The sequence below is a fragment of the Juglans microcarpa x Juglans regia genome, chromosome 1D, assembly GCF_004785595.1.
Source record: "Juglans microcarpa x Juglans regia isolate MS1-56 chromosome 1D, Jm3101_v1.0, whole genome shotgun sequence".
In the NCBI taxonomy this organism is placed as follows: domain Eukaryota; kingdom Viridiplantae; phylum Streptophyta; class Magnoliopsida; order Fagales; family Juglandaceae; genus Juglans; species Juglans microcarpa x Juglans regia.
Window position 1 is genome coordinate 32050107 of NC_054594.1, and position 16371 is coordinate 32066477.

A 16371-nucleotide genomic window follows, 5' to 3' on the forward strand; every position below is an offset into this window, starting at 1 on the left:
TAGTCAATCAAGTATGTAGGAGGTTTCCTGTAAAAAGTGAAAAGTTGAAAAAATACTTAGCACAAGTAAAGGCCAAGCACCCCCATTTTAAAGTATTTCCATATTCAGAAAGTGTCGAGAGCAAAAAATCATAAAATAGACAAGCTGGCACGCACGGTGTCCGGGCAGGGGGACTCCCTCTGCCAAAGCAGATAATGATCCGAACCGTGGAAGTACCCGCTGTAGGGATCGAGGTAATGGAAATACTTCCTGGAGCCCCAGCATGGGCGAAGGACATACTCAGGTATTTGGAAGCCAACGAGCTGCCAGAGGACAAACATGAGGCTAAGAAGATTAGAAATAGAGCAGCGTACTACACTTTAATCAAGTGAATTCTATATCGGAGGGGCCACTCGGCGCCTTTCTTAAGGCGCATCTTCCCGGAAGAAGCGCAATATATGTTGAAAGAAACACACTAGGAATTTGTGGGAATCACTCAGGAGAAAAGACACTAGCTAGGAAGGTAATGAGGGCAGGGTATTACTGGCCTCAGTCCCTGCAGGACTCTAAGGAATATGCACAGAAATGTCAAAAGTGTCAAGAATACGCTAGAGTGCCACATTGCCCACCAGAAGAATTGACGTCGATCATGTCCCCTTGGCCTTTCTCCTAATGGGGAATCGACTTGGTCGGTCCACTTCCCCTGGACAAAAGAGGAGTCAAGTTTGTGGTGGTAACTGTGGACTACTTCACCAAGTGGGTTAAGGCTGAGGCTTTAGCAACCATCAGAGAGAACAACATCACGCGGGTCCTATGGAGGACGATAGTTTGTAGGTCTGGAATCCAACGTACCATCATATTGGATAACGGGAGGCAATTAGATTCTGATCACTACTGCAATTGGTGTCGAGAATTGGGGTCGAGGTCCGATACTCATCTCCAAGACGCTCCAAGTCTAACGGGCAAGTTGAGGCAACCAACAAAACATTGATGGGAAAGCTCACGAAGTGGCTCGACGACAAAAATGGGGCGTGGACAGAAGAACTCCCCACCGCCCTGTAGGCCTACTGGGTCACAGTGAAAACGTGACTGGAGAAACTTTCTTTACCCTCACATACGACCACGAGGGGATGTCACCTGTCACCAGTAGTGATCGGAATCCCCATCTACAGAGTTCAGCACTTCAAACAAGAGTCCAATGATAGGCGGCTAGAAGAACAGCTAGATTTGTTGGAAGAAGCCATATTAGAAGCCAAAATAAGAATTGCGGCCAACAAAAGAAGGGCTGAGAGATGCTTCAACAAGCGCGTGTGCTCAAGAATGTTCAAGGTCGGGGATCTCGTACTCAAAGATACGAGAACAACAATATGAGACGAAAGAAAGCTAGGCGCCCGATGGGAAGGCCCCTACGTGCTCACAGCCACAAACCGCCCAGGCTCCTATCGTCTTCGAGACTCTCAAGGGAAGGAGCTACCACATCCCTAGAACGTTGAATATCTACAGAAATTCTATTACTAAGTTGATTCTTTGTCGTAAATTTATATATTTCCATGAACACTTACAGGCCCAAATGAGGATGCTTGGCTCACATATGTTTTATTTTGTTGAACTAGGGTTTCAATAAGTTACTGTAGCCATGACACTATTCATTCAGGAGTATTTTTGGAAGAAATGGTTTTATTTTGGCTAGGATTTTAATTAGGTTTTGGTTTAAATATTCTTTGTAGCCTCATTTTAATTAGTTTATGAAATTTGATAAATTTATTCATTGTGAGTTGATTTTATCTCCTCTTATTCTTGAGCTAGTTTTTGAAGTTATCAGAGGTAAATCACAACCTTTGTTACGTTCTTCCTTATAATTTAAGTTCTTGAGACAGGTTTTTCAACGGGTCAAGATTTTCATATAATCTAGGTTCTTAAAACGAGTTCATCAACGGGTCTAAATTCTCCATTGGCTTGATTTTGGTTTTCTTGGATGAGTTTTCAAATTGATTGTGGGTTCAAGAGATTCCATTCCCACGGGTTTATATCAAATGAGACTTATATAGGTGAGATCGACGATTGACCTTTCGAGGCAACATAACTCAACGTGTCCCCCAAAGTACTAGAATCCCTCGATTTGGTTTGACTTCAACATAGTGTATCTACTTATACGACGTGCAAAAGAAATAACTACCAGACACGAGATCATGATGAAAGAACCAACGGGGCACAATTCAATGCGAGAAATAATCGTCGCAATATAGCCACGTAAGTGGGAGACCAACCATTGCTCAACTCATGACAAAAAAGGCTTAGTAGCCTTGCAATGCAAAGGCTAAAAGAATGAAGAAAGAATTCCCCTTGGACCTGTCCGAAGGGAATTGGCGGGATAACTATAAGGGAATTTTCCCCGCTTCACAAAGCCCATTAGGCCTCAACCCAATACCCTGCCCAAGGACCACCAGAACCATACTGGAAGTAAGGTGTCTACTAGGGAAAAGAGTCAAGTAACCAATAGGATAGGTCAGCCTGACATCGCTTGGCCGTGTTCTGAGCCTAGGAACTTGCATGGGACACAGCGGGAAATGTGAAAGACCCTCGATCCATTAACATCAAATCATCTACGGCTTATCAGGCATAAAAGCAAGGCCTGGAAATTACGCCGCATTAATAGCGCCACTACCAAGCTACACGCCACACTTATCGTGCCGTCGTAGAGCTACGCTGCATTAAATGACTCTGACAGCAGAAACAATAGGAGGGGCACGAACTCTGTGGAGACAAACAAGATCTGCACCTCCCTAGATCCACGGTATAAATAACAAGTTTCAGGTACGAGAAAAGTTCTTTGATCCCTAGACATTTTCACTTATTTTTGAACTTTCAAGAATACTTACTAACTTTGGCATCGGAGACTCCCCAGCCCCAAGGCCACCCTCTCTTAGTTGACTTCTTCCCTGTCTTTTACAGGTCCGTTTCTAAAGACCTGAATTGTCAAAACTTGGCAAAAAGGCGTGCAAAATACGACATTAGCAGCAAGGAGGTAAGTTTTCTGGGTAGTTTGGAACTGTACCCATCTTCCTCCATTTCCTTCTGTATTTTTTCCTGGTTGGAAAACAAGGATGTAATCATTATTTTGCTTTTTGGGGACAAGAGTTAATGTCGCAAAGTTGTGCCCCTGGCCTATGTTATACTACGTTTGTCATTTTTTTTCCATGCAACTGCTACCTGCATTGTCGATGTTCCTGTTGATGATGTTTGTGCCTTTCGCTCCGTTATTCAGGCAGTCCATAGGCTCAGCCCGCTCTCCATCATGGAGAGTTTGGAATGCCTCAAGCCCAACGGCCTTTTTGTCACCCAATGAAGTAATTCGAACAGCGATGTGGCTGGTCCACTCCTTCACCGCGGTGGGGGTTGGGGTAAGTATTCGGGCCACCTCAAGACTAAACCCATTTGGCTCATCCAGTCCAATTGTTCCCTACGGGAGGTAGGTTGTTCGAGCAATCTGTATCTGCACCCGCTCCCGCCCGTTGATACTTCAGGAAATGGTAAGTTTGGGTCAGGCTAGTATCGATCCCACACTTCGTTGTAGCAGTGGTCTGAGGTAAGTTATTCGGGTAGCCGTGGGGCTGATCCCACTCTCCACTGCATGAGAGATAAGGCAACTTTTAGGCCAATCTTTCCCTATGGTATCTCGCAAGGAGGTAAGTCGTTCGGGCAGTCTGTTACTAAATCCGCTCCCGTCCGTTGACACTTCCGATGAAGGTAAGATTTTCTTTGGTAGTTGAGGACTGATCCGCACTCCGTCGTGGGAGAGATAAGGCAACCTTTAAGCCTACCTTTCCCTCTGGTGTCCCGTGGGGAGGTCATTTAGACAACGATGTGGCTGGTCCGCTCTTTTGTCGTGATGGAGGTCAGGGTAAGTTATTCGGGCTATCAGGGGTGGTTGTTCCCACTCTCCCAGACGAGGAGGTTGAGCCACATGCTCACCTATCATCCTTCGTAAGGAGTAACTTGTTCGGACAGTTTGGAACTAGCCCCGCTCCCGCCCGTTGACATCATAGGGAAGGGTAAACTTGGGTCAGGCTGGCGCTGATCCCATACTTCATCGTAGCGGAGGTCGGGGTAATTCATTCAGGTAGCTGTGGGGCTGGTCCCGCTCTCTGCTGTGATTGGGATAAGACAACCTTTAGGCCTACCTTTCTCTATGGTCTCCCACAGGGAGATAAGTCATTTAGGCAATTTGGTGGGGAGACTTTGTTAATTTTGCTGATTTAGATCACATTGACGGAGTTGACTTTGCTGATGGAAACTAGTTGATTTTGTCGGTGGAGGGTTCGTTGGCAGGTTACATTATGTTTCTAAAATTTGCCATTGAAATACAACATTGCTTTCATTAGGGCCTATAAGTGTGCATGGAAATATGTAAATTTACGACAATGAATTAGCTTAGCAATAGAATTTTCGTAGATATTCGGCGTTCCATGGATGTGGCAACTCATTCCCTTGAGAGTCTCAGAGACGGTAGGAGCCTGGGTAGTTTATGGTTGTGACCACGTAAGGGCCCTCCCATCAGGCGCCTAGCTTTCCTTCGTCTTGTATTATTGTTCCGTTCTCTTTGATTACAAGATCCCCGACCTTGAACGTTCTCGGGCGCACGCGCTTGTTGAAGCATCTATCGGCCCTTCTTTTGTTGGCCGCGGTTCTTAATTCGGCTTCTAGTCTGACTTCTTCCAACAAAACCAGTTGTTTTTCTAGCCGTCTTGCGTGATGTTGTTCCCCATGAAGGTTGCTAGGGCCACGGCCTCAACCCACTTGGTCATGTAATCCACAACCACCACCACAAACTTGACTCCTCCTTTGTCCGGGAGAAGTGGGCCAACTAATTTGATTCCCCATTGGGAGAAAGGCCAAGGCGACGTGATCGACGTCAATTCATCCGGTGGGCAATGTGGCACTCAGGCGTATTCTTGGCACTTCTGACATTTCCTTGCATATTCCTTAGTGTCTTGCAAGGCCTGAGGCAAGTAATACCCCGCCCTCATTACCTTCTCGGCCAGCGTCTTTCCTCCTGAGTGTTTCCAACAAATCCTCTCGTGTATTTCTTTCAACACATATTGCTCTTCTTTCGGGGATATGTGCCTCAAGAGAGGTGTTGAGTAGCCCCTTCGATACAGAATTCGCTCAATTAAAGTGCAATGAACCGCTCTATTTCTAATCTTCTTGGCCTCTTGTTTGTCTTCTGGCAACTCGTTGGCTTCCAAATACCTGAGTATGTCCTCCGTCCATGATGGGGCTCAAGGAAATATTTCCATTACCTCGATCCCTACAACAGGTACTTCCACAGTTCAGATCACTATCTGCTCTGGCAGGGAGAGTCATCCTGTTCGGACACCGCACGTGCCAGCTTGTCCGCTTTCTAATTTTATGCTCTCGACACTTGTTGAATTTGAAAATACGTAAAATGGGGGCACTTGGCCTCTACTATTGCTAAGTATTTACTTTTCACTTTTTACAGCAAACTCCCTACGCACTTGATTGACTACTACCTAAGAATCGGCCAGTACTTCGATTTCGGTGGCGCCTAGAGATCTGGTCACCATTAGCCTTGAAAGTAGCGCTTCATACTCCACCTTGTTGTTCGTCGTTTTGAACGCCAATTTAATGGTGTAATTGTACTCCTCTCCTTCGGACCTAACGACATGTACTCTCACTCCCCATCCAGCTCGACAAGATGAGCCATCAATGAATACTTATCAAGGATTCACGGGACCTGGATCATCGTTCCATGCCAGGAAACTGGTAAACTCAACGACGAAGTCCGCTAACACTTGTCCTTTGATGGTGTTCCACGGTGCGTAGTCGATGTCGAATTCGCTCAACTCCACTACCTAGATCATGAGTCGGCCATTAGGCGTCTGGTCATGTAGCACTTTTTTCAGGGGGGTTTTTGTGAGGACCCTTATTGGGTGAGCTTGAAAGTATGGGCACAACTTGTGCGTGGTTACTACCAGTGCAAAAGCCAGCTGTTTTATGCGGGGATACCTAGCTTCGGCCCCTCGATACGCCCGACTAGCGTAGTAAATTGGCCTCTAGACCCCATTCTCCTCGTGTACTAACGTTTAGCAGCAGCCAAGGGGGAGACCGCCAAGTACAGGATCAACGTTTCCCCATACCAAGGTTGGTTGAGGAGCGATGGGCTCATGAGGTACTTTTTTAGGGCTTTGAATGCCAGGTCGGACTAGCCATCCCATGCCTACGCTTTCCACAAGACCTTGAAGAAAGGCAAGCATTTGTCGGTGGATCTTGACACGAGCCTGTTGAAAGCTGCCACTCGCCCAGCCAACCTTTGTCTCAGTTATTTTTTAGGTGGGGCCAAGTTGAGGATGGCCACCACATTCTCAGGGCTGGCTTTGATTCTGTGTTTGGACACCATGAATCCTAAGAACTTTCCTGATCCGACACTGAAAACGCATTTTGTCGAGTTTAGCTTCATTTGGTACTACCATAGTATAGCGAAAGTCTCCCTTAAATCATTCAGGTGTTGTTTCGTGGTCCCACTTTTCACCAACAGGTCATCCACATAGACCTCCATGTTCTTTCCTATTTGATTTTTGAACATACGATTGACCAACAGCTGGTAGGTGGCCCCCATGTTCTTGAGCCCAAAAGGCATTGCCATGTAACAATATAAGCCTCGATTAGTGATAAACAAAGTCTTTTCCTCGTCCTAAAGGTTCATACATATTTGGTTATACCCAGAATAGGCATTCATGAAGCTGAGCATGCGATGACTAGCCTTAGAGTCAACAATCAGGTTGATGCGAGGAAGTGTGAAGCTATCTTTCGGGCAGGCTTTGTTGAGATCGGTGAAGTTGACGCACATTTTCTATTTGCCGTTTGGCTTCTTTATGAGCACCACGTTGGATAGCCATTACGAGTAGTGGGCTTCTCAAATGAATCCAACGTTCAGCAAGCGGTCCACTTCCTCAGCCATGACGATGTTCTCTTTTGTGCTAATGCTTTGATGCTTCTACCTCACTCATTTAGCCTTTGGGTCTATGCTAAGGTAGTGCTGTATGACTTCGGGTGCTATTCCGATCATTTCCTCGTGGCTCTAGGCAAACACGTCTTGGTGCTTGGCAAGAAGCTGCTGCATGGCGCTCCGAGCTTCAGGAGTTATTTCATTGTGTATCCTCATCACAACTTCTAGTCGATCTGACACGAGAGGGATGAGTTCCAATGGCTCACTTGGTTTCACCTTTATGAGCCCCTACTCATATCGAACCTCATTCGCGACCTGCGTGCAGTCGAGAGGTGGTAGTAAGGTGCAGTCACCTTCTGCAGGACATACCTCGCTTACCCCGCCATTCGTAGGCATCTGTTCACGGAAGCATGCGCCTCTTCCATCCAAAGCGCCCTCTTCAATCCCAAGAGCTTGGTTCTTTTGCTGGTCAACTTGCATGTCACCGGTAATACTGGCAAGCTTCCGAATTGCCTGGAACGGTTGCCTCAGGCGTACAAAGTACAAGTAAGATCTACAAGAATCCCACAAATGGCGCCACTGTTAACGTTGTGTTTCACACGCCTTTGGGCCAAGTTTCGACAACTTAGGTCTTCATAAACAGGCCTACAAAAGACAGAGAAGAAGGTAACTAAGAGAGGGCAGCCTTGGAGCCGGGGAGTATCCGATGCCAAAGTTAGTAAGTATTCTTGAAAATTTGTAAATAAGTGAAAGAGTCTAAGGATCAGAGAGTTTTTCTCGTACTTGGAGCTTGCTATTTATACTGTGGGTCTGCGAAGGTACAGATCAGGTTTGTCTCCACAAATTTCGTGCCCCTCCTACTATTTCTGCTGTCAGATACCTTTAATGCAGCGGGGCTCTGTGACGGTACCATAAATGTGGCGTGTATCTTGGTACTGGTTCCATTAATGTGGAGTGGTTTCCAGGCCTTGCTTTTATCCCTTATGAGCCATAGATGTTCTGATGTCAGTGGATCAAGGGTCTCTGCATTTCCCGCTGTCCCTTGCAAGTTTCTGGTTCAGAATGGGGCCAAGCGATATCAGGCTAACATGTCCTATCAGTTACTTGAATCTTTTCCCTAGTAGACACCTTGCTCCTAGTATGGTCCTGGTGACCTTTGGGCTGGGTATTTGGCAGAGGCCCAATGGGCTTTGTGAAGTGGGGAAAATTCCCTTACAAAAGACAAGGTGGTGCACCGCACGACGTATTACTGGCCGTGGTGGTGGCTCTCGTGCTTGTGGTGTCATTCCTCGTCGGTGACCAAGGTGAGGCCATCACCGCTGCCATCGCCAAGCTGTTGAGCCCTATGGGCCTTCTGCTCCTCCCCATCGTCCTCTTCCTCACCATCCAGTTCCTCTCCTCTAAGCGTGGCTCCTTCATCTCTAGCATGTTCTTGACCGGCAAGCCTGACACTATCCACAGGGTTAGGGTTAGTGGTTGCACGGTGGGAGTCATGCTCGTTCTGATCATCATTTTGTTCCTCCTCTACAATCGCGTATCGATCTTCGGTGATGGTGATGAATAGCAACACATACGATTGTGTGGATCTGGGTTTTTTCTAAGCTTATTTGTTCTTTCTCCTTGTTTTTTGGTTTTTAACTTTTGTACATCAGTGGTATTGGTACAGTACTATATGAACATAGATTTTTCATGTTCAATGGTATTCTAGTCATTAACTATTGTAGAGTCTGAGTGCTTTGATTTGTAATACTGTAATTACACTTAATGCACCTGTTTAAATGCAATAATGTTTATAATTTTAAGAGTAATGTTATACACCACACTTTCATCCTATTTTGATTATACTAAGTAGTATGTGGCACATTTAACACCATTAGATGATAAAAAAGCATGCAATAAATAATTATTTAATGGTGATAAATGTGCCACATCATACTTAGTGATATGGTAGTATAGTGTATAGAATTTTCTTAATTTTAATGTAATTATGATGAGTTCGATCATGGGCATGTCTTCGTGACTCCAGACGAAGACATCCTGGTGTTCCATGAGGAGCTATTGCATGACGCTTCTTATTTTGGGTGTCATCCCGCTGCCAATCCTAGTGGTGGTTTCCAGGCGACTCTGATTCAAGGGGATCAACTCCAGTGGCTCGTCCATCTTCACCTTCCTGAGTCCCTGCTCATCTCGAATCTCCCTATCCGTCAGGGTGTGCTCGGGCGAGGGTGGAAGACCGTGGTTATCAACCGAGGGGTGGACCACATGTACCCCAACGCCCCTGGGCTTCAATTCCTACACGTAACATTCTCATGCCAAGACCTACTCCCCTCAGATTTCTCTCACTCCTCGAGAGGGTTGGAACTTTGGTGGTAGGGGCGCAGCCATCACCTCCTCGTTGTAGGGCAAGCCTGAGTTGGTGAGCTGTCGGTCCACCAACGATGATGTGCCCATCTTTTTTTCCATCTCCTCGTACTTCCCCTTGAGGTTACGCAGCTAGTCCTGCATGTTTTTCTTTCTTCCTCTGCGTCACCCCCCCCTCGCGCGTTTCTGAATCCTACGTGCTTGTTGTTTCTTGGTACTGCATCATTTCCCAATTCGTTTGTGGTTACTTTGAGTGTCTCATTCTCCTTGTAGAGGGTCTCTACCTCGATAGTTAGTTTTCGTACTAGTTGTTTCATTACGGCGAGCCCTGCTTCCATGTTTGTAAACGTTGCTTCTTTTTCTCCCCGATTGTCTGAGAACGGGTTGTCGCTGGCATATGAAGAACACGTGAAGTCTATAGTGACCCCACATATAGCGTCACTATTAACCTCATGTTTCACACACATTTGGACCAAGTTTTCGCAACTCGGGTCTTCGGGCTTTGACCTGCACACTTAAGCAAACGAGAAGAATGGTGGCCTTGGTGGTGGCCGGGAGTCTCTGATACCAAAGTCAGTATATCTCCTTAGTAGTTTGTGCATAAACTTAGAGGGATCAGAGAGAGTTTTTCGTACATGTGGATCAACTCTTATACTAGGTTTCTGGTCCCGACTTTGAGGGGCCCATGTCCTTTCCACTATTCATTTAGTCAAAATCTTTTAATGTGGTGTGAGCCGTGGCTTCTGGGGCGGCGTCATTAATGCAGCATGAAGTCTGGGGAGTGGCGTCATTGATGCGGCGTGGCTCCCTGATTCACTTTACCCAAAAGCGTTCCCTGTTAAGCCAATCCATGCCTGCTGTCAGGAGGTCACAGGTTCTCCATATTTCCCGCCCACTTGCCTGTGCAGGTTCCCAAGGATTGTTCGTCATCGGGGTGGTGTCAGGGTGACAAGTCTCATATGCCCCTGCCGTCTACTTTCCCTACACGGGGTTGCTTCCTGGATGGATTTTGCTCGTGGGCCGAGTATTCTGCAAAGGCCCACTGATTCCTTTTAAGAGGAGGGTCGTTGGACTTGATTGGACTTGGCCGGGCTCTCTGACTTACATCCTCAATGGTCCCTCGTGGGCTTATTTTAAGGACCGATAGAAGGACAAATCCCCTTACAACTAGAATACCTTATATTTTCCATTAGATGATGATGGAACTAAGGTGGGCCTACTCTTAAAAATCATTTGCAAGTTCCAGATAGGCCAATTACAAAATCAAGGGCCAAGAAAATCAAGGAAGCAATGCACGGATTAGTGCAATCCACTTGGGATGAAGCTAGCAAGAGCCCAACACTCAAGATAGGTTTGAAAGAAGGAGAACCAGTTTTGATCCACTTGATTCAAGCTGTGGAAGACATGACTTAGAGATAGGGCCTATTGTTATTGGAAGCTTCCAATTTGGTTAAATGATTTATTTTATTAGTTTAGAATAAGTGGGCTTGAATATGCTTGGCCCACACGTCTTATTTTTAATGAACTAGGGTTTCCGGGAATGCCTTGTATTTTGGCCAATGGCTTATTTGGAAAGTTACTTTTTAAGAACTAGGGTTTCAAGAGGTTACTGTAGTGTTACTGTAGCCGCGACACTGTTCATCCAGGGGCATTTTGGGTAAAAGGGGCTTTATTTTGGCTAGGGTTTTAATTAGGTTTGGTTTAAATACTCTTTGTAGCCTCATTTGAAGCCTTGGACAATATTGAATTTTATTTGTGAGTTGAGTTTATTCCTCTTATTCTTGATTGAACTCTTGAACATATCAAAGGTAAATCACAACCTTTGTGGCGTTCCTCCTTATAATCTGGGTTCTTGAGACTTGTTCTTCAACGGGTCTAGATTTTAATATAATCTAGGTTTTTGAAATTAGTTCTCATCGGGTCTAGGTTCTCCATCTATTGTCTTGATTTTGACTTTCTTGGAGAGTTTTCAAATTGATTGTGGGTTCAAGGGATTCTATTTCTTACGGGTTCATATCATTTGGTATTCAGAGCAAGGTTTTCAATCAGGTCTGATTCTATCTTTTATTTGTTGCATATTTAATTCTAGGGCTTCATTGTTTTATGATTAATTACAAAAAAAAAAAAATAGAGGTGGCTGCCAGATTTCTTCACTATTGTTAGGGTTGCTGAATTTCATTGTTCTAGGGTTTGTGTTGGCTGAAATCTCTTATTCTGGAGGGCTGCCATATATCACTTGTTTTAGGATTTTTGAGTTATTGTTAGGGTTTTCTCAATTGCTTATTCTTGATTGTAATCAAATTAGTTGGTGAAAAGACAAGAAAAAAAAATCGCTCAGAAAAAAAAAATAAAAAAAAATCTAGAGCCTTATCATCAAAGGGGATGCATACATTATTCTAGTTGGTATCTTGTCTTATAGTTACTGTTTCATCCGTATAATTTCCTTGATTCACATGTTTTTTCATTCCTTCTGTGTTTCTCTTGTTCTTGTTTCTTGGACCTAATTACTAGTTGGGATAAAGCAAGGCTGTTTTGTCTTGATTGAGTTCAATTAGTTCTTAAAGAACTTGAGTGAGAAAACTCTTGAGGTAAAAGGCAAGAGAGTGTGAGACTATTATCGGGAAAAAGTCAATTAAGAGTAAAACACGAGTGGAGTGTTATTATTCAAGTGTAAACACGTAACGAAGTGTGTGAGGTTTTCTTTTTACCACTAACATTCTTTTGTGCAGCACCTTATAATGTCTCATCGAAGTAACTCATCACTAAGGGGGAGAGCAAATAACTCATCCTTTGTGTTGCAAGCCATGCAATAACAGTTTGAGCGATTGAACTTTATGTTGGGTGAAGTGAGGGATAGGATGGATCATCAAGAAGCAGCAATTAGAAATCTGCAAGGTGAGAGAGATAGGAGGCGACATGAGCATAGATTTGAAAATGAGTATGAGAATGAAGGGGGTGGTGTAGATAGAGACCTTGGGAGCATCAAAATGAAAATACCATCTTTCTAAAGTAGAGCTGACCTTGAGGTTTATCTAGAGTGGGAGAAAAAAAATAGAGTTGGTGTTTGATTACCATAATTACTCTGAGGAGAAGAAAGTGAAGTTGGCGGTAATTGAGTGCACAGATTATGCTATTATTTGGTGGAATCAATTAGTGACTAATAGGAGGAGGAATTATGAGAGGCCTGTAGAGACATAGGGAGAGTTGAAAGCTCTCATGAGGTAGAGATTTGTACCTAACCATTACTATAGAGACATTTACCAGAAATTACAAAATCTTACACAGGGGTCTAGGAGTGTGGAGGATTACCATAAGGAGATGGAGGTGACGATGATTCGGGCTAATGTAGAGGAGGACCGAGAGGCCACCATGGCTAGATTTTTGAGTGGTTTGAATAGGGACATAGGCAATGTAGTTGAATTGTAGCATTATGTGGAGATAGAGGACATAGTGCACATGGCTATGAAGGTGGAGAGGCAGTTAAAGAGAAAAGGGACGGCAAGGTACACTTCGGTTTCTAGCACTACTTGGAAATCAAAGTAGGATAGGAATTATCCAGCTGAAGCAAAGAGAAAGACCGAACCACCTAAGCGAAAAGATAAGGGAACTAGCAACAAACCCAAGGTAGAATCCCAACCTTCACGGAATAGAGATATTAAATGTTTTAAGTGTTTGGGTTCAGGGCACATTGCTTCTCAATGTCAAAATATCAGTTTGATGATTATGCGTGACAATGGGGAGGTGATGATTGAGAGTAAGGATGATAGTGATGAGGTGCCCGAGTTGATTGATACTAGTGATAATGATGGAGTGATATACCCCATGACAGGTGAGTCTCTTGTTGCCAGGTTTGCTCTCAATGCACACATTAAGGTGGATGATGCAGAGCAACAGAGAGAACATTTTCCATACTAGATGTCATGTCAACAATAAGGTATGTAGTATAATCATTGATAGGGAGTTGTACTAATGTGGCTAGCACTACTTTGGTTGAGAAATAGAATTTACCAACCTTAAAACACTATAAACCATACAAATTGCAGTAGTTGAATGATTGTGGGGAGGTTAGGGTAGACAAACAAGTGTTAGTTACTTTCTCTATTGGGAAGTATCAGGATGAGGTGTTTTGTGATGTTGCGCCTATGCATATTGGCCATATTTTGTGGGGGAGGTCGTATCAGTATGATAAGAGGGTGACACATGATGGGTTCAAGAATATGTACAGCTTTGAAAAGGATGGCAAAACAATCAAGTTTGCTCCTTTAACTCCAAGCCAGGTCTATGAGGACCAACTGAAATTGAAAAATGAGGTTGCTCAAAAAAAAAAGAGTGAAAATGAGAGTGATCAAAAGAGAAAGAATGAAAATGAGAGTGATAAAAAAAGAAAGAGTGAAAAAGTGATTGAGTAAAAAAGAAAGAGTGAGAGTGAAAATGAGCATAAAAGAAAGAGTGAAAAATAAAGTAGAGAGGTGGCTGAGAGTAAAGAAAAAAGAGTGGAGCCACGAGAGAAAAAATAAATAGAGTCTGCAGAAAGAAAAGGAAAGGCAAAAGTGAGTTTCTATGTAAAAGAGAGTGAGATTAAGAGGGCTTTCTTCGCAAATCGCCCTATGATTTTTTTTGTCTATAAAGAGTCTTATCTTACTCTTGATGAAACTAACCAGTCTCTTCCTAGTGTGGTTGTTTATTTGTTGCAGGAGTTTGAGGATGTACTTCCGGAGGAGATGCCAAATGAGTTGCCACCCATTAGAGGCATTGAGCACCAGATTGATTTTGTGCTCAGGGCTGCTATTCCAAACTGACCAGCCTATAGGGAGTAATCCAAAGGAGACAAAGGAGTTTCAGAGGCAAGTTAAGGATTTAATGAGCAAGGTGTACATGAGGGAGAGCATGAGCCCTTGTGCAGTACTAGTGCTACTAGTGCCAAAGAAGGATGGGACATGGAGGATGTGCATTGATTGTAGGGCGGTCAACAATATCACGGTAAAGTATCACCATCTCATTCCTAGATTGGATGATATGCTTGATGAATTGCATAGCTCATGTATTTTCAGTAAAATTGATCTTAAAAGTGGGTACCGTCAAATTAGAATGAAAGAGGGTGATGAATGGAAAACTACTTTTAAGACTAAGTATGGACTTTATGAATGGTTGGTTATGCCATTTGGACTTACAAATGCGCCTAGTACTTTCATGAGATTAATGAACCATGTCCTACGTGCATTCATAGGCAAGTTTGTGGTTGTATACTTTGATGATATCTTAGCGTACAACAAAGACTTAAATGAACATATTGAGCATTTGAGATATGTGTTTGATGTGTTGAGATATGAAAAGTTGTATGCTAATTTCAAGAAATGTGCCTTTTGCATTTTAAAATTTGTTTTTCTTGGTTATGTTGTTAGTACAAAAGGTATTGAGGTGGATGAAGAGAAAGTCAAGGCCATCAAGGAGTGGCCAATGCCAAAAAGCATCATTGAGATAAGAAGCTTTCATCCCATTCCTAGATTGGATGATATGCTTGATGAATTGCATAGCTCATGTATTTTCAGTAAAATTGATCTTAAAAGTGGGTACCGTCAAATTAGAATGAAAGAGGGTGATGAATGGAAAACTACTTTTAAGACTAAGTATGGACTTTATGAATGGCTGGTTATGCCATTTGGACTTACAAATGCGCCTAGTACTTTCATGAGATTAATGAACCATGTCCTACGTGCATTCATAGGCAAGTTTGTGGTTGTATACTTTGATGATATCTTAGCGTACAACAAAGACTTAAATGAACATATTGAGCATTTGAGATATGTGTTTGATGTGTCAAGATATGAAAAGTTGTATGCTAATTTCAAGAAATGTGCCTTTTGCATGGAAAAATTTGTTTTTCTTGGTTATGTTGTTAGTACAAAAGGTATTGAGGTGGATGAAGAGAAAGTCAAGGCCATCAAGGAGTGGCCAATGCCAAAAAGCATCATTGAGATAAGAAGCTTTCATGGCTTAGCTATTTTTTATTGGCGTTTTGTTAAAAACTTTAGCACTATTGCTGCACCACTGACTGAGGTAATTAAAAAGAATGTTGGGTTTCATTGGGGGCCTAATCAAGATAATGCTTTTGCCACTATTAAAGAAAGGTTGTGCTTTGCACCTGTGTTAGCATTACCTGATTTTAACAAAACTCTTGAGATTGAATGTGATGCCTCAAGAATAGGGATTGGAGCCGTTTTGATGCAGGATAGGCAGCCCATAGCTTTCTTCAGTGAAAAGCTAAGTGGGGCATCCCTAAAGTACCCCACTTATGATAAAGAGCTTTATGCTCTAGTTCGTGCATTAGAGACTTGGCAACACTACCTATGGCCAAGGGAATTTGTGATCCACACTGATCATGAATCATTGAAACATCTCAAGGGTCAAGGTAAGTTGAACAAAAGGCATGCTAGATGGATGGAATATATTGAGATATTTCCCTATGTCATCCGTTACAAGCAAGGTAAGGAGAACATTGTTGTTGATGCTCTATCCCGGATGTATGTACCTCTTACTTCTATGAGTGCTAAAATGCTTGGGTTTGAATATATGAAAGAAATGTATGCCGATGACATTGACTTTTCTGATGTGTATATGGCATGTGATAAGGCGACATTTGGTAATTTTTACAAGCATGATAGTTATTTATTTAAAGAAAGTAAACTTTGTGTGCCAAGTTGTTCTATGCGTGAGTTATTGGTACGTGAGGCACATGATGAGGGATTAATGGGACACTTTGGTGTCAAGAAAACTTTAGACATTTTGCATGAACATTTCTTTTGGCCTAAGATGAAGAGAGATGTTAATCGTATTTGTGGAAGGTGCATTACATGTAGAAATGCCAAATCTAAGATTTTGCCACATGGGTTGTATACACCCTTACCCATTCCTAGTGAGCCATGGGTAGACATATCTATGGACTTTGTTTTGGAGCTGCCTAGGACAAAAAGGGGTAGAAATTCTATTTTTGTGGTTGTGGATAGATTTAGTAAGATGACACATTTCATTCTATGCCATAAAACAGATGATGCCACAAACATAGC